Source organism: Lolium perenne, chromosome 1 (assembly GCF_019359855.2).
Source record: "Lolium perenne isolate Kyuss_39 chromosome 1, Kyuss_2.0, whole genome shotgun sequence".
In the NCBI taxonomy this organism is placed as follows: Eukaryota; Viridiplantae; Streptophyta; class Magnoliopsida; order Poales; family Poaceae; genus Lolium; species Lolium perenne.
The window spans coordinates 233,602,237-233,617,174 of record NC_067244.2 but is presented as its reverse complement, the minus strand read 5'-3'; positions in this window follow the sequence as shown (position 1 = coordinate 233,617,174).

Below are 14,938 nucleotides of genomic sequence, written 5' to 3'. Positions count from 1 at the left end.
ATTTGAACTTGAAGATCCTGACAATGATCCCTGATGTCTACGCCCCCTCCTTTTCCTGTAGACAGTGTTGGGTCTCCAAGAGCAGAGGTTTGTAGAACAGCAGCAAGTTTCCCTTAAGTGGATCACCCAAGGTTTATCGAACTCAGGGAGGAAGAGGTCAAAGATATCCCTCTCATGCAACCCTGCAACCACAAAGCAAGAAGTCTCTTGTGTCCCCAACACACCTAATAGGTGCACTAGTTCGGCGAAGAGATAGTGAAGTACAGGTGGTATAAATAAGTAGTAGCAACGGCACCAGAAAAGTGCTTTGCCCAGGACAGTAAACAAGCAGTAGTAATGCAGCAGTAGTAACGCAGTAAAACAGTAAACAAGCAGCGATAGCAGTATTTAGGAACAAGGCCTAGGGATTAGACTTTCACTAGTGGACACTCTCAACTTTGATCACATAACAGAATAGATAAATCCATACTCTACACTCTTTTGTTGGATGATGAACACCATTGCGTAGGATTACACGAACCCTCAATGCCGGAGTTAACAAGCTCCACAATATTCAATGTTCATATTTAAATAACCTTAGAGTGCATGACAGATCAACACAACTAAACCAAGTACTAACGTAGCATGCACACTATCACCTTCACGCTACGAAAGGAGGCATCGATCACATCAATACCATCATAGCAATAGTTAACGTCGTAATCTACAAGAGATCACAATCATAGCCTACGCCAAGTACTAACACGGATGCACACACTGTCACCATTACACCGTGCAGGAGGAATAAAACTACTTTAATAACATCACTAGAGTAGCATGCAGATATATTGTGATACAAAACACATTGCAATCATAAAGAGATATAAATAAGCACTTCACTATGCCATTCATAACAGTGAATAAGTATTCTGTGAAATATAGCCTAAGAGACCCACACGGTGCACACACTGTCACCTTTACACATGTGGGACAAGGAGTCTCCGGAGATCACATAAGTAAAATTCACTTGACTAGCATAACGACATCTAGATTACAAGCATCATCATATGAATCTCAATCATGTAAGGCAGCTCATGAGATTATTGTATTGAAGTACATAGGAGAGAGATTAACCACATAGCTACCGGTACAGCCCCGAGCCTCGATGGAGAACTACTCCCTCCTCATGGGAGACAGCAACATTGATGAAGATGGCGGTGGTGTCGATGGAGGAGCCTTCCGGGGGCACTTCCCCGTCCCAGCGGCGTGCCGGAACAGAGACTCCTGTCCCCCAGATCTTGGCTTTGCGATGGCGGCGGCTCTGGATGGTTTCTCGTACCGTGGCTTTTTCGTATAGAGGTTTTAGGTCGAGGGGCTTCTTATAGGCGAAGAGGCGGCATCAGAAGGTCAACGAGGCGACGACACCATATGGGGGCGCGGCCAGGGCCTGGGCCGCGCCGGCCTATCATCTAGGGCCCCTGTGGCCCCCCTCTGGCGACTCTCGGGTGTTCTGGATGCTTCCGGGGATTCTAAGATGCTGGGCGTTGATTTCGTCCGATTCCGAGAATATTTCCTTACTAGGATTTCTGAAACCAAAACAAGAGAAACAGCAACTGACCCTTCGGCATCTCGTCAATAGGTTAGTTCCGGAAAACGCATAAATATGACATAAAGTGTGCATAAAACATGTAGATATCATCAACAATGTGGCATGGAACATAAGAAATTATCGATACGTCGGAGACGTATCAGCATCCCCAAGCTTAGTTTCTGCTCGTCCCGAGCAGGTAAACGATAACAAAGATAATTTCTGGAGTGACATGCCATCATAACCTTGATCATACTATTGTAAGCATATGTGATGAATGCAGCGATCAAAACAATTGTAATGACATGAGTAAACAACTGAATCATATAGCAAAGACTTTTCATGAATAGTACTTTCAAGACAAGCATCAATAAGTCTTGCATAAGAGTTAACTCATAAAGCAATAATTCAAAGTAAAGGTATTGAAGCAACACAAAGGAAGATTAAGTTTCAGCAGTTGCTTTCAACTTGTAACATGTATATCTCATGGATATTGTCAATGCAAAGTAATATAACAAGTGCAATATGCAAATATGTAGGAATCAATGCACAGTTCACACAAGTGTTTGCTTCTTGAGGTGGAGAGAAATAGGTGAACTGACTCAACAATAAAAGTAAAAGAATGGTCCTTCAAATAGGAAAGCATCGATTGCTATATTTGTGCTAGAGCTTTGGTTTTGAAAACAAGAAACAATTTTGTCAACGGTAGTAATAAAGCATATGTATCATGTAAATTATATCTTACAAGTTGGAAGCCTCATGCATAGTATACTAATAGTGCCCGCACCTTGTCCTAATTAGCTTGGACTACCGGGATTATCGCAATGCACATGTTTTAACCAAGTGTCACAAAGGGGTACCTCTATGCCGCCTGTACAAAGGTCTAAGGAGAAAGCTCGCATCGGATTTCTCGCTATTGATTATTCTCAACTTAGACATCCATATCGGGACAACATAGACAACAGATAATGGACTCCTCTTTTATGCATAAGCATGTAGCAACAATTAATTTTCTCATATGAGATTGAGGATATATGTCCAAAACTGAAACTTCCACCATGGATCATGGCTTTAGTTAGCGGCCCAATGTTCTTCTCTAACAATATGCACGCTCTAACCATAAGGTGGTAGATCGCCCTTACTTCAGACAAGACGAACATGCATAGCAACTCACATGATATTCAACAAAGAGTAGTTGATGGCATCCCCAGGAACATGGTTATCGCACAACAAGCAACTTAATAAGAGATAAAGTGCATAAGTACATATTCAATACCACAATAGTTTTTAAGCTATTTGTCCCATGAGCTATATATTGTAAAGGTGAAGAATGGAAATTTAAAGGTAGCACTCAAGCAATTTACTTTGGAATGGCGGAGAAATACCATGTAGTAGGTAGGTATGGTGGACACAAATGGCATAGTGGTTGGCTCAATTATTTTGGATGCATGAGAAGTATTCCCTCTCGATACAAGGCTAGGCTAGCAAGGCTATTTGAAACAAACACAAGGATGAAGCGGTGCGGCAAAACTCACATAAAAGACATATTGAAAACATTATAAGACTCTACACCGTCTTCCTTGTTGTTCAAACTCAATACTAGAAATTATCTAGACCTTAGAGAGACCAAATATGCAAACCAAATTTTAGCATGCTCTATGTATTTCTTCATTAATAGGTGCAAAGCATATGATGCAAGAGCTTAAACATGAGCACAACAATTGCCAAGTATCACATTATCCAAGACATTATAGCAATTTACTACATGTAGCATTTTCTGTTTCCAACCATATAACAATTAACGAAGCAGTTTCAACCTTCGCCATGAACATTAAAAGCTAAGAACACATGTGTTCATATGAACCAGCGGAGCGTGTCTCTCTCCCACACAAGCATTTATTCAAACCAAAACAAAAACGAAAACAAACAGACGCTCCAAGTAAAGTACATAAGATGTGACCGAATAAAAATATAGTTTCAAGAGAAGGAACCTGATAATTTGTCGATGAAGAAGGGGATGCCTTGGGCATCCCCAAGCTTAGATGCTTGAGTCTTCTTGAAATATGCAGGGATGAACCACCGGGGCATCCCCAAGCTTAGAGCTTTCACTCTTCTTGATCATAGTGTATCATCCTCCTCTCTTGACCCTTGAAAACTTCCTCCACACCAAACTCAAAACAACTCATTAGAGGGTTAGTGCATAATTAAAATTCACATGTTCAGAGGTGACACAATCATTCTTAACACTTATGGACATTGTCCAAAGCTACTGGAAGTCAATGGAACAAAGAAATCCATTCAACATAGCAAAAGAAGCAATGCGAAATAAAAGGCATAATCTGTCAAAACAGAACAGTTCGTATTGAAGAATTTTATTGAGGCACCAGACTTGCTCAAATGAAAATGCTCAAATTGAATAAAAGTTGCGTACATATCTGAGGATCACTCACGTAAATTGGCATAATTTTCTGAGTTACCTACAGAGAATTTTGCCCAGATTCGTGACAGCAAGAAATCTGTTTCTGCGCAGTAATCCAAATCTAGTATGAACTTTACTGTCAACGACTTTACTTGGCACAACAAAACACTAAACTAAGATAAGGAGAGGTTGCTACAGTAGTAAACAACTTCCAAGACACAAATATAAAACAAAGTACTGTAGCAAAATAACACATGGGTTATCTCCCAAGAAGTTCTTTCTTTATAGCCATTAATATGGGCTCAGCAGTTTTGATGATGCACTTGCAAGAAATAGTATTTGAAGCAAAAGAGAGCATCAAGAGGAAAATTAGAAACACTTTTAAGTCTAACATGCTTCCTATGAAAAGGAATCTTGTAAATAAACAAGTTCATGAAGAGCAAAGTAACAAGCATAGGAAGATAGAACAAGTGCAGCTTCAAAAATTTCAGCGCATAGAGAGGTGTTTTAGTAACATGAGAATTTCTACAACCATATTTTCCTCTCTCATAATAACTTTCAGTAGCAACATGAGCAAACTCAACAATATAACTATCACATAAAGCATTATTATCATGAGTCTCATGCATAAAATAATTACTCTCCACATAAGCATAATCAATTTTATTAGTTGTAGTGGGAGCAAATTCAACAAAGTAGCTATCATTATTATTCTCATCATCAAATATAGGAGGCATATTGTAATCATAATCAAATTTATCCTCCATAACAGGTGGCACCAAAAGGCTACTATCATTATAATCATCATAAATAGGAGGCAAAGTATCATCAAAGTAAATTTTTTCCTCAATGCTTGGGGGACTAAAAAGATCATGCTCATCAAAACCAGCTTCTCCAAGCTTAGAATTTTCCATAGCATGAGCAACAATAGTGTTCAAAGCATTCATATTAATAACATTCCCATTAGTATGCATATAGAGTTCCATGGGTTTTTTAATTCTCTCTTCAAACACATCATGTCTTAATTCAAGATAAAGTTCATAAAGATCTCTCATATTTTTGTTGTTTTCCATTATGCCTAACTAGTGTAAACAAGAAACAAAAAGATGCAATTGCAGGATCTAAAGGAAATAGCTTCGAGCACAAACACAATGGCGCCAGAAAAGTACTTTACCTAGAACCGGAGTATGAGTGCCTTTTACCTTTCCTCCCCGGCAACGGCGCCAGAAAATAGCTTGATGTCTACGCCTCCTCCTTTTCCTGTAGACAGTGTTGGGCCTCCAAGAGCAGAGGTTTGTAGAACAGCAGCAAGTTTCCCTTAAGTGGATCACCCAAGGTTTATCGAACTCAGGGACGAAGAGGTCAAAGATATCCCTCTCATGCAACCCTGCAACCACAAAGCAAGAAGTCTCTTGTGTCCCCAACACACCTAATAGGTGCACTAGTTCGGCGAAGAGATAGTGAAATACAGGTGGTATAAATAAGTAGTAGCAACGGCACCAGAAAAGTGCTTTGCCCAGGACAGTAAACAAGCAGTAGTAACGCAGCAGTAGTAACACAGTAAAACAGTAAACAAGCAGCGATAGCGGTATTTAGGAACAAGGCCTAGGGATTAGACTTTCACTAGTGGACACTCTCAACTTTGATCACATAACAGAATAGATAAATGCATACTCTACACTCTTTTGTTGGATGATGAACACCATTGCGTAGGATTACACGAACCCTCAATGCCAGAGTTAACAAGCTCCACAATATTCAATGTTCATATTTAAATAACCTTAGAGTGCATGACAGATCAACACAACTAAACCAAGTACTAACGTAGCATGCACACTATCACCTTCACGCTACGAAAGGAGGCATAGATCACATCAATACCATCATAGCAATAGTTAACTTCGTAATCTACAAGAGATCACAATCATAGCCTACGCCAAGTACTAACACGGATGCACACACTGTCACCATTACACCGTGCAGGAGGAATAAAACTACTTTAATAACATCACTAGAGTAGCATGCAGATATATTGTGATACAAAACACATTGCAATCATAAAGAGATATAAATAAGTACTTCACTATGCCATTCATAACAGTGAATAAGTATTCTGTGAAATATAGCCTAAGAGACCCACACGGTGCACACACTGTCACCTTTACACACGTGGGACAAGGAGTCTCCGGAGATCACATAAGTAAAATTCACTTGACTAGCATAACGACATCTAGATTACAAGCATCATCATATGAATCTCAATCATGTAAGGCAGCTCATGAGATTATTGTATTGAAGTACATAGGAGAGAGATTAACCACATAGCTACCGGTACAGCCCCGAGCCTCGATGGAGAACTACTCCCTCCTCATGGGAGACAGCAGCGTTGATGAAGATGGCGGTGGTGTCGATGGAGGAGCCTTCCGGGGGCACTTCCCCATCCCGGCGGCGTGCCGGAACAGAGACTCCTGTCCCCCAGATCTTGGCTTCGCGATGGCGGCGGCTCTGGATGGTTTCTCGTACCGTGGCTTTTTCGTATCGAGGTTTTAGGTCGAGGTGCTTCTTATAGGCGAAGAGGCGGCGTCAGAAGGTCAACGAGGCGACGACACCATATGGGGGCGCGGCCAGGGCCTGGGCCGCGCCGGCCTATCATCTGGGGCCCCTGTGGCCCCCCTCTGGCGACTCTCGGGTTCTGGATGCTTCCGGGGATTCTAAGATGCTGGGCATTGATTTCGTCCGATTCCGAGAATATTTCCTTACTAGGATTTCTGAAACCAAAACAGCAGAAAACAGCAACTGGCCCTTCGGCATCTCGTCAATAGGTTAGTTCCGGAAAACGCATAAATATGACATAAAGTGTGAATAAAACATGTAGATATCATCAACAATGTGGCATGGAACATAAGAAATTATCGATACGTCGGAGACGTATCAATCCCCTCATCGACGCACTTGCTTTCCTTGAGTTTCACGGAACAGAAGCCCGTGACGGCATTGAGCAGGCCCAGGAAGGATTGTCGCGACTCTACCCTTACTTCTTCCCTAAGAAAAAGGAACCCGCGACTTTCCTTGCTCTTGCCAAGGACTTTAATCCGCCAGAAGATGTTGGACTGAAGCTGCGCCAGGAAAATATGAAGGTTGCCGTTGAAAGCACTGTCGCCCTGGTTGCTGACAGTCAACAAAACATCGACTGGACCAAGGTTGGCGACACGCAGGAGATGGAGACCACGAAGTGGCGATCGCTGATCAAGGCTGCGAAGCCCAACACAAAGAAGATCCTTGCTTATCTTGGATTCAAGCCCACTCCTGCTCCTAGCTCGTCGAAGCCGGAGGTATAGTAGAATGCCCTATCTTTTTTATTTTCCCGTTTCTTTTGAAGTTGTCGCCATAGTAGCTTTGGCGACAATTGTCGTAGCAATCCTTTTGAAGACCCCTTTCTGTAATATCTGTGTAAATTTCCCGAAGATCAATGGAATTCTATTTTGCATGATCATTGATACTGAAATTTTCTTTTCCAGTTGATATTTGATAACTACTCCGCCAATCCTTGTCCTGCCAATACTTCTCCTGCTTCTTCCTTCTCGAAGAAAACCCTTGTCGATGATAACCTTATCGAAGGTTCTTCGAGTAAACACTCCTCGCAAGATTTCCAAGAACTTCGCCAACAGCTTCAATCCATGAAAAAACAAATTCTTGTACTAATGGAACAGTCTCGAAGATCTTCAGAGAGGGAAAAAATTGCTCTTCAATAGTCTCAGGATGCTATGGCTATGAAGGATGCCGCGGTTGCTGAGGCTACCGCAGCTTCTTCTCGAGAAAATTATATGCTTCAACTGATGACTGACGCCAGTCTGGATATGACAGGTATGCTTCATGCATTTAACCATGATTGATGTCGTTCCTGCGATTTTTCCTTCTTTAATAATTTCTTCCCTGAAACAGGCTCATTTTTAGATACTGCTGCCGAAGACCAACGTGTTGAGGCTCGAGCCAATGTACTACTCAGACTTGCTGCACAACATGGTTCTAATTTTTGGGTCACACCTGAGCGTACCCGCCAAATTGTCAGATTCTAAGATCGCGCAGCTCAGGTCCGTGATTTCCTCGACTTCTGTACAAGGACCTTGTTTTTAGTTTATGGGACCATGTTCCCGCGCAACAAGATGCCAGAAACTCTTCCTGCTTTGATGGAGAAATTTCGAGATGCCCCTCGAATCCATGGCTTTGTGCGGGTCCAACTATCTGCTGGCGCAAGATTTGCTATGATGATGATAAAAATTTGCTATCCAAAATTGCCCATGAATCAAATTGTTTCCAAGTGCCTGGCCAAGATGTCAAAAAAGAAGAGAAACATGGGCAAAATCGACGATATTGTGACTCCTGTAGCAGAAGATATGATGGATGAACTTCTTCGGATGGATGCTGAGTTCTTCGTGAAGGGTAGCTATGCTGAGCATAGTACTCGTGCTACAAATGAGCGAATAACCATAGATCATGTGCTAGGCATTCTCTGAGGGTTTTTCCTTTATCTTGCTGTACTTTCTCCTTTGTTGCTTCTTGTATGTTGCGAGCATAATCTATATTGTAAAGTCGCCAAACATGTATATGTTTTTACTTTTGACCGTCAAGCCCCCGAGTGTTTTGGTGGCGACTTTTCTATATTGTGTTTTGCGAGGTATTAAACCAAGGCAACTGAGTATACTATATTTATGGGTGTTAACCATTGATCTTCTTTTTATTTGGCGAGGTGTTTTGTACCAAGGCGATTTTTTTTTGCAAATTGAGTTCAGCTATGTTGTGTATATTTTGTGACCTCAAAGGCATTAGCCCCCGAGCGTGTCGAAGAACAAGAAGTACATCTCCACTATTTTTATTATATTGCAGCACCGCGAGCCCGCCTCATTAAAAACCTTTCCAGCCCCACTCGGTGCCTGTGGGGACCCCGGACTAACTGTCCGAAATACCCTGTTATGTATACAGTTCACGATCCCATGATCAGTGTGCCGTGAACACATAACCGAACTGATATCAAATTACATCCTTCATTACAAAACGGAATAAGAAAATAACAATGAGATCAAATGACCAACCTTTACATAATAGCCTCGAAGGGCCTAATCTAATCATCAGAGTCGCGGAATCACTTCAGCAGCGCAGAGCCAAAGTCATCTGCCTTAACCCTACAGGCAACTGACTGGGAAGACATTCCTAGATCGCATAGACATCGTCAACTCCTTCATCATCTGTCGAATTCCTCCAAGTCTGGCCAAGTAAATAGCCAGGGACAAAGCCGTGAGTACATTTGGAATTGTACTCGCAAACCATCAAGAAGGTACTTTGCAAGAGTGCAAGATAACAAGTGCTAATCTAGATGACAAGAGGGAAGAGCTAATTTCTCTTGTGGAAATAGCATGTAGAAGAGAAGAGATGTTTTTGGTGGAGATAGCATCCCAACTTCTCGATTGAAGGGGGACACTTCAAGAATTTATCTAAGACATCTCTATATCTCTATTGAAGAAGATACTTCAAAGAGTTCTACAACATAAAACACTAGGGAGGGGGTAACCCAACTTTGTTTTCTTTCCGACCATCTCCATATGGTCAACCAAACCATTCCCGTACCCTTCCGGTACTCCAAAAACAAGTTCCTTTCTTTCATTTTCCAAACAATTTTTGTAAACCAAAAACTCATCAGGCTAAGCAACAGCCATTCCAACCGTCCATGACCGCGGACGCGGCTATTCGAATAGATTTTACTCTGCAGAGTTTGCGCACTTTCCCCACAAGAACCGATAAATCCGCCGGGATCATCCCCGGATCGTCATACGAAAGTATGCGAGACTCGGATAATCGGTCATAGTCTTTCGCCTGTCTCCCTTAACCTGAGCCCTTCCCTGCGGGCTTAACCCTTCTCGGCACCCCGGCAGCATACCTCCTTTTTGAGCGTATCTCCGGCGCCACGACAGAAGACCCTCGATGTCGTCCGGCTGCAAGTTAATGCAGTGTATTGCCTCCTTCAGAGCGCAACCCGGTGTCAGAGGTCATCGTGACCCTCCTAGAGAGTGGTGAAGGTATCTCATGTTAAATTCAACAAACTACGGACTAAGCCCGTACCCACTTTGGATATTGTGGTTGCGCTAGTAAATTGTCATGGGTGAGTACTTAGGCGCCAAAGTTTTCGTAATATCCCAACCACTTTGCCAAGATCCTTTCCTTTCATAAACACACGCTTGGGTAAGTCCAACTTACCCAAGGTTTTCAAAAATTCTTTTCAACAAGGTATTTTTCCAAGGGGGTTCCCAACCTATAGTTTTATGAAGGAACTAAGAGTCACAATGACATGATGCTAGCCATCATACCACTAACGGGATGCTGATTTAGGTGTCGAGGAGTTCATACATGCTTAGGGTAAGCATGTATAGGGACAACATAAATAAGGTAATTCATCAAGGGTCATGATGTTAATCATCATACCACTAAGAATATGATAAAAAAAATGGTCAAGGGGCATACATGCTTAGGGTAAGCATGCATCACATCAACAAGGGGTTCACATACTTAAGAGTAAGTATGCATCGTGTAGGGGACCAAACATAACACAAGGTACAAGGAGCCAAGTATATAAGGGAACAATGAACACAACAAGAAGGATAAACAGCAAGAGATCAAAAGATGGCTTGCCTTGGTTGGCTTGTTTGTCCCTGGACTTCTCCAACTCCATCAAATAAGACTTCCAACAACGTAAATAAAATCCTCGTCCGATTCCACTTCTTCTTCTTCTCCGAAATTGTTCGCATCTAACGCCGGAAAATATGAGAGGAACACAATCAACACATTGCACCAAAACAACAATCAGCAATCATCCATCAAAAGCTAACCACTTTACTAAGATCTAACATACTAAGCATCACAATTCAACTTTAAATTTGATTTTGAGAACACCCAATTTATTCCTCCTAAATAAAGGCATGAGAGCTTTACAAAAGAGAAATTGCCTTCATGGTTATAACCAAGGTATGAATTAAACATCCCCTAATAGATAACACTATCAAGAATACTAGCGCAATGCTTTGCCCTCAAAAACATTCATCCTTTATTTTCAAAACATCTTTGAAGAGGTAGAAAACATTTGTCTCTTTTATTCTTAAACACTACACTAAAAAAACAAAGTAAACCATATACCCCAACAGTTGAAATCTTATAAAAACACAAGAAACTTGGTTTAAGTCTCAGAGAGTTTTGTTTTGCAAGAATGAAACATAGGTTGACCATTTTTAAAAAGAAGAGGTGGTCAAGGATTTTAAATAAGAAAAAGTTTTGGTACAACATTTCATGTGACACACACTTAGCACAAATAGTAGACAAAAAGTTATGAAAAGGGTCTAACACTAATTATTCTAGATGGTCAGTACTAAAACAAGGCTAACATAATTGGATTCACTCAAAAAGGTTAATTTTCAAATTTAGAAATTAGAAATACTAAACAATAACCAGCGATCAAGTTTAATGCACTAAAATTCATACAAAAATCCTAAAAATATGGGGTCAGTGGCAATGGAAAGGTATTTAAATTTTTGATCCAATGCAATTGGTTTCAATTGATTTGAATATGTACAACTCGAGTTATTCAAATTTTAGTGCCACTGGTTTTCAATACAAATTAACAGAAATTTCAAAAAAAAAAAATTTAAAAAGGGGCGGGAAGGTGACTGGGCCGTGCGGGAGTGGGAGTTGGGCCGGCCCAGGTGATTAGCCAGGTGGAGGAAAAACAAATAAAAGGGAGAAAAGAAAAGGGAGGGGGCCCAGGCGGTTGCATGGCCGACGTGGCCCATGCACGCACGAGGCGTCGTCGTCCTCGCGATTCCTCGCAGAGACGCGGACGGCCGACGAAGAAAAAGAGCGAGCGGCCAGGGCTCACTTGCGCGGGAGGGCGGCGGGCATCGGCGTCGTCGGGGCGAGTGGCGGAGGGTCGAGGCCGTCGACGAGCGCCTCCAGCAGCTCCCTTCGCTTCCGCAGCGGCTCCTCTCGTCGCGTCTTCTCCGCAAAGACACCCGGGCGGAGCTCGGCGGCGGCGGTCTCCGGCAGCCCTGGGCGAGGAAATGTGGCGGGTTAGGACGAGGAGGTGAGGGCGAACGAGGCGGGGCAGAGGGAGGGAGAAGGGTGTTCGGGCGTGCTCGGCCGTGTCCGCCACCCATACGGTGACCACGGGCGATGGTGACCACGCCGGCGAGCTGCGAGCGAGAGGGACGCCCTGGGTGCCTTCGGTGTGGTTCTCGGGGAGAGAGAGGAAGGGTGTGAGGAGGAAGGGGAGTGGGAAGGGGGGGGTTTATCGGCGGGGGAGGGTGCGGGGGTGGTGACCGTGGCCAATGGGAGGGCGTGCGCGCGGTGCCACCGGCCAATGGAGAGGCGCTTGGCGACGTGCGGGTGGGGCTGGAGCGTGTCGTAGAAGGTGGCGTCGGCAGCGAGGTCGGCAGGCGCGGGAAGGGAGGAGGGTGCGAGCGGGAAGGATGCAGCGTGCGTGCGGGAGGTCCCGAGCGTGCACGTCTCTGGAGGCCAGGGTTTGGGTCGATGGGGCTGGGCTGCTCGTTCCTGGGCCTAGGCGAGAAGAGAGGGAGGGTCCAGGGAAGACCCAAGGGGTGGGGTTTGGGCCAGAGTGTGTGCGGGTTGGTTGTGTGGTGTAGAGGCACCATGGCCCGGCCATGTACGGGGATGAAGGAAGAGGGGAGGGAAAAAGGGGGTGGCGTCAACCTAGGGTTTGGAAAAAGGAAGAAAAGAGAGAGAGGGTGCCATACTATGGGTGCAAGTTTATGGTATTGGTTGGTTTGCCCAAACTAGAGAGTGTAAAGAGGGAGGAGTAGGGCACACACACACACATGCATGCATGCAATACATGGTATGACCGGCTCTCTTTTTGCCAAAATAGAGCAAGTGATCAAGTAGGTTTAACAAGAGGTGGTGTGGTGCTAGTGATAAATTTGATCAAGGTAGAAGGAAATGGAGAGTTGAAAAATGTGATACTCAAATATTGATGGAGAGAGAAGAGGAGGTGTGAGCATGATTACATGCAATAATGCATAAGCATTATTAAGTGTCAATAAAGAGGTATAGTTGGGCACAAAGGTTACTTTATAAAAATGGCTCAACAAATAAGGTAGGGATCTCTCCTATGGCTATGGCAAGTTTTGAAATGAAAGGGTAATTTGAAAGTGTTGAGAGAAACTATGTGGATATAGGAGTTCAAAGTGTCCTACTCACTTGATAAAGCAAGCTAGATTTTCTCATGTTTAAAAACAAGCAAGAGAAAAACAAGAATTGGTATAAGTACCATAAACATGCATTTCGTTAGAAAACAAAACAAGGAGAATAATTATAAAGCAAATATTTTTGGGAGGAGATTAGGTGATATGAGATACCACACACATTTCCTATTTTGATTGAGAAAATAAATTTGAAAAGCTTTGATAAAACTAGGATTAGTTTTGTAGTGAAAATTAGAGAGGAATCTTAAATAGGATTTCTGGCAAATAAAATATTTTGGGGAGAAGTGATCTCAGGGTAGAGGGTGGCTACATAATGTAGCTACCATCTTCACTCTTGGTTTTGTGGAGATTAAACATGGAATAAAGATATACAAATATAAGTGAGGAGCAAGTGATCTAGTGCTGAAATAGTAGATAGGGTACAAGATCAAGTGAAAATAAGAATTGAGGGGGTAGATTGGGACATGCAATACATGGAAGTTGTAGGGGGTGTTGCATAGATGAGATCTATGCATAGAGGTCAACAATAACAGTTGAGGGTGCTTAGAGATCAACTACCAAAGTTTGAATATTTTAAGCCTGCCAAAAACAGAGTTTTGACTTGCCCTCAAAACAGACAAGGATAAATGAGTATAAGAGGGATTTGGTTCAAGACAAGGACATGGTTGGGAAGTGCTTATGATAAGGTAGGTTTAGGACCAGATTCATTGCCTTGGATGGCAAGGGGTAGCTTAATCCACGGTCTCCAAAATGGGACCTGATAACAGTTTTAGGACTTAGCCAAATTTGTGATGCCTTAGGGGTTTTGACTAGGGTATTAGAGAGGGATGTATGAAGGGGTAGATGATCCCAAGTTTTGAATTCAAGGAAGATTTTACCACTAGAGGTGTTGTTCCTTGAGGTAGCTCAAGACAAAACTCAACAAGCAAAACAAGACAATATATCTACCAACAAATCCAAGCAATTCATCTTAACAGACAGATCAAGGCAATTCATCTAATTACTTATAGAAAAAGTTTTTGTTCCCCCTCATTTTTGTACTCAGAACAATAAATCAAGGTTGCAAAAGTTGGGGTGTGACAGATCTTCCACCCTTAAAATAATCTCGTCACGAGATTACTGAGCGTAGAACTAGAGGGGTTGTAAAGTTTAACCAAGGTTAGACTCCATTCTTCTGTAGACACAAAGTTGTCGAAGAGATCGTTTCTTCATCTTCTGGGAGATATGATGGATTCCTGCCGGTGGCGAGCTTCATGAAGAGAGGTTGACTACGCCATGCAGGTGTTAGATCTTGTAGCTTCTTAACGATCCTAGCGGAGTCCACGATTTCGGAAAAGTTAGTGCACTCCAATGGTGCTTTAGCACGTTTGAAAACTTTTTAGAGTTAGCTTTAAAATTTTAATGGAAGATGAAGTCTTCCACCCTTAAAAATTTTCATCGAGCCTTCAGAAAAACTCAGAGCTTCTGCCTGGTGGTTCTGTTGGGGGCTTCTGAAGAAGTCGTCGATCTTCCGCATTCAGTTGAAGAGTCTTCGGGGGAAACACACAGACCACGACTTCAAGAGGCACTCAAGGTGTTAACTAAACCGTTTGGGACGCGCGGTGAGTTAGTAAGTCGACGAAACGCTTGATTGGTATCCATATGAAGCAGCAACTGAGGTCGTCGAAGACAATCTTGAGCTTGAGGGTCGGT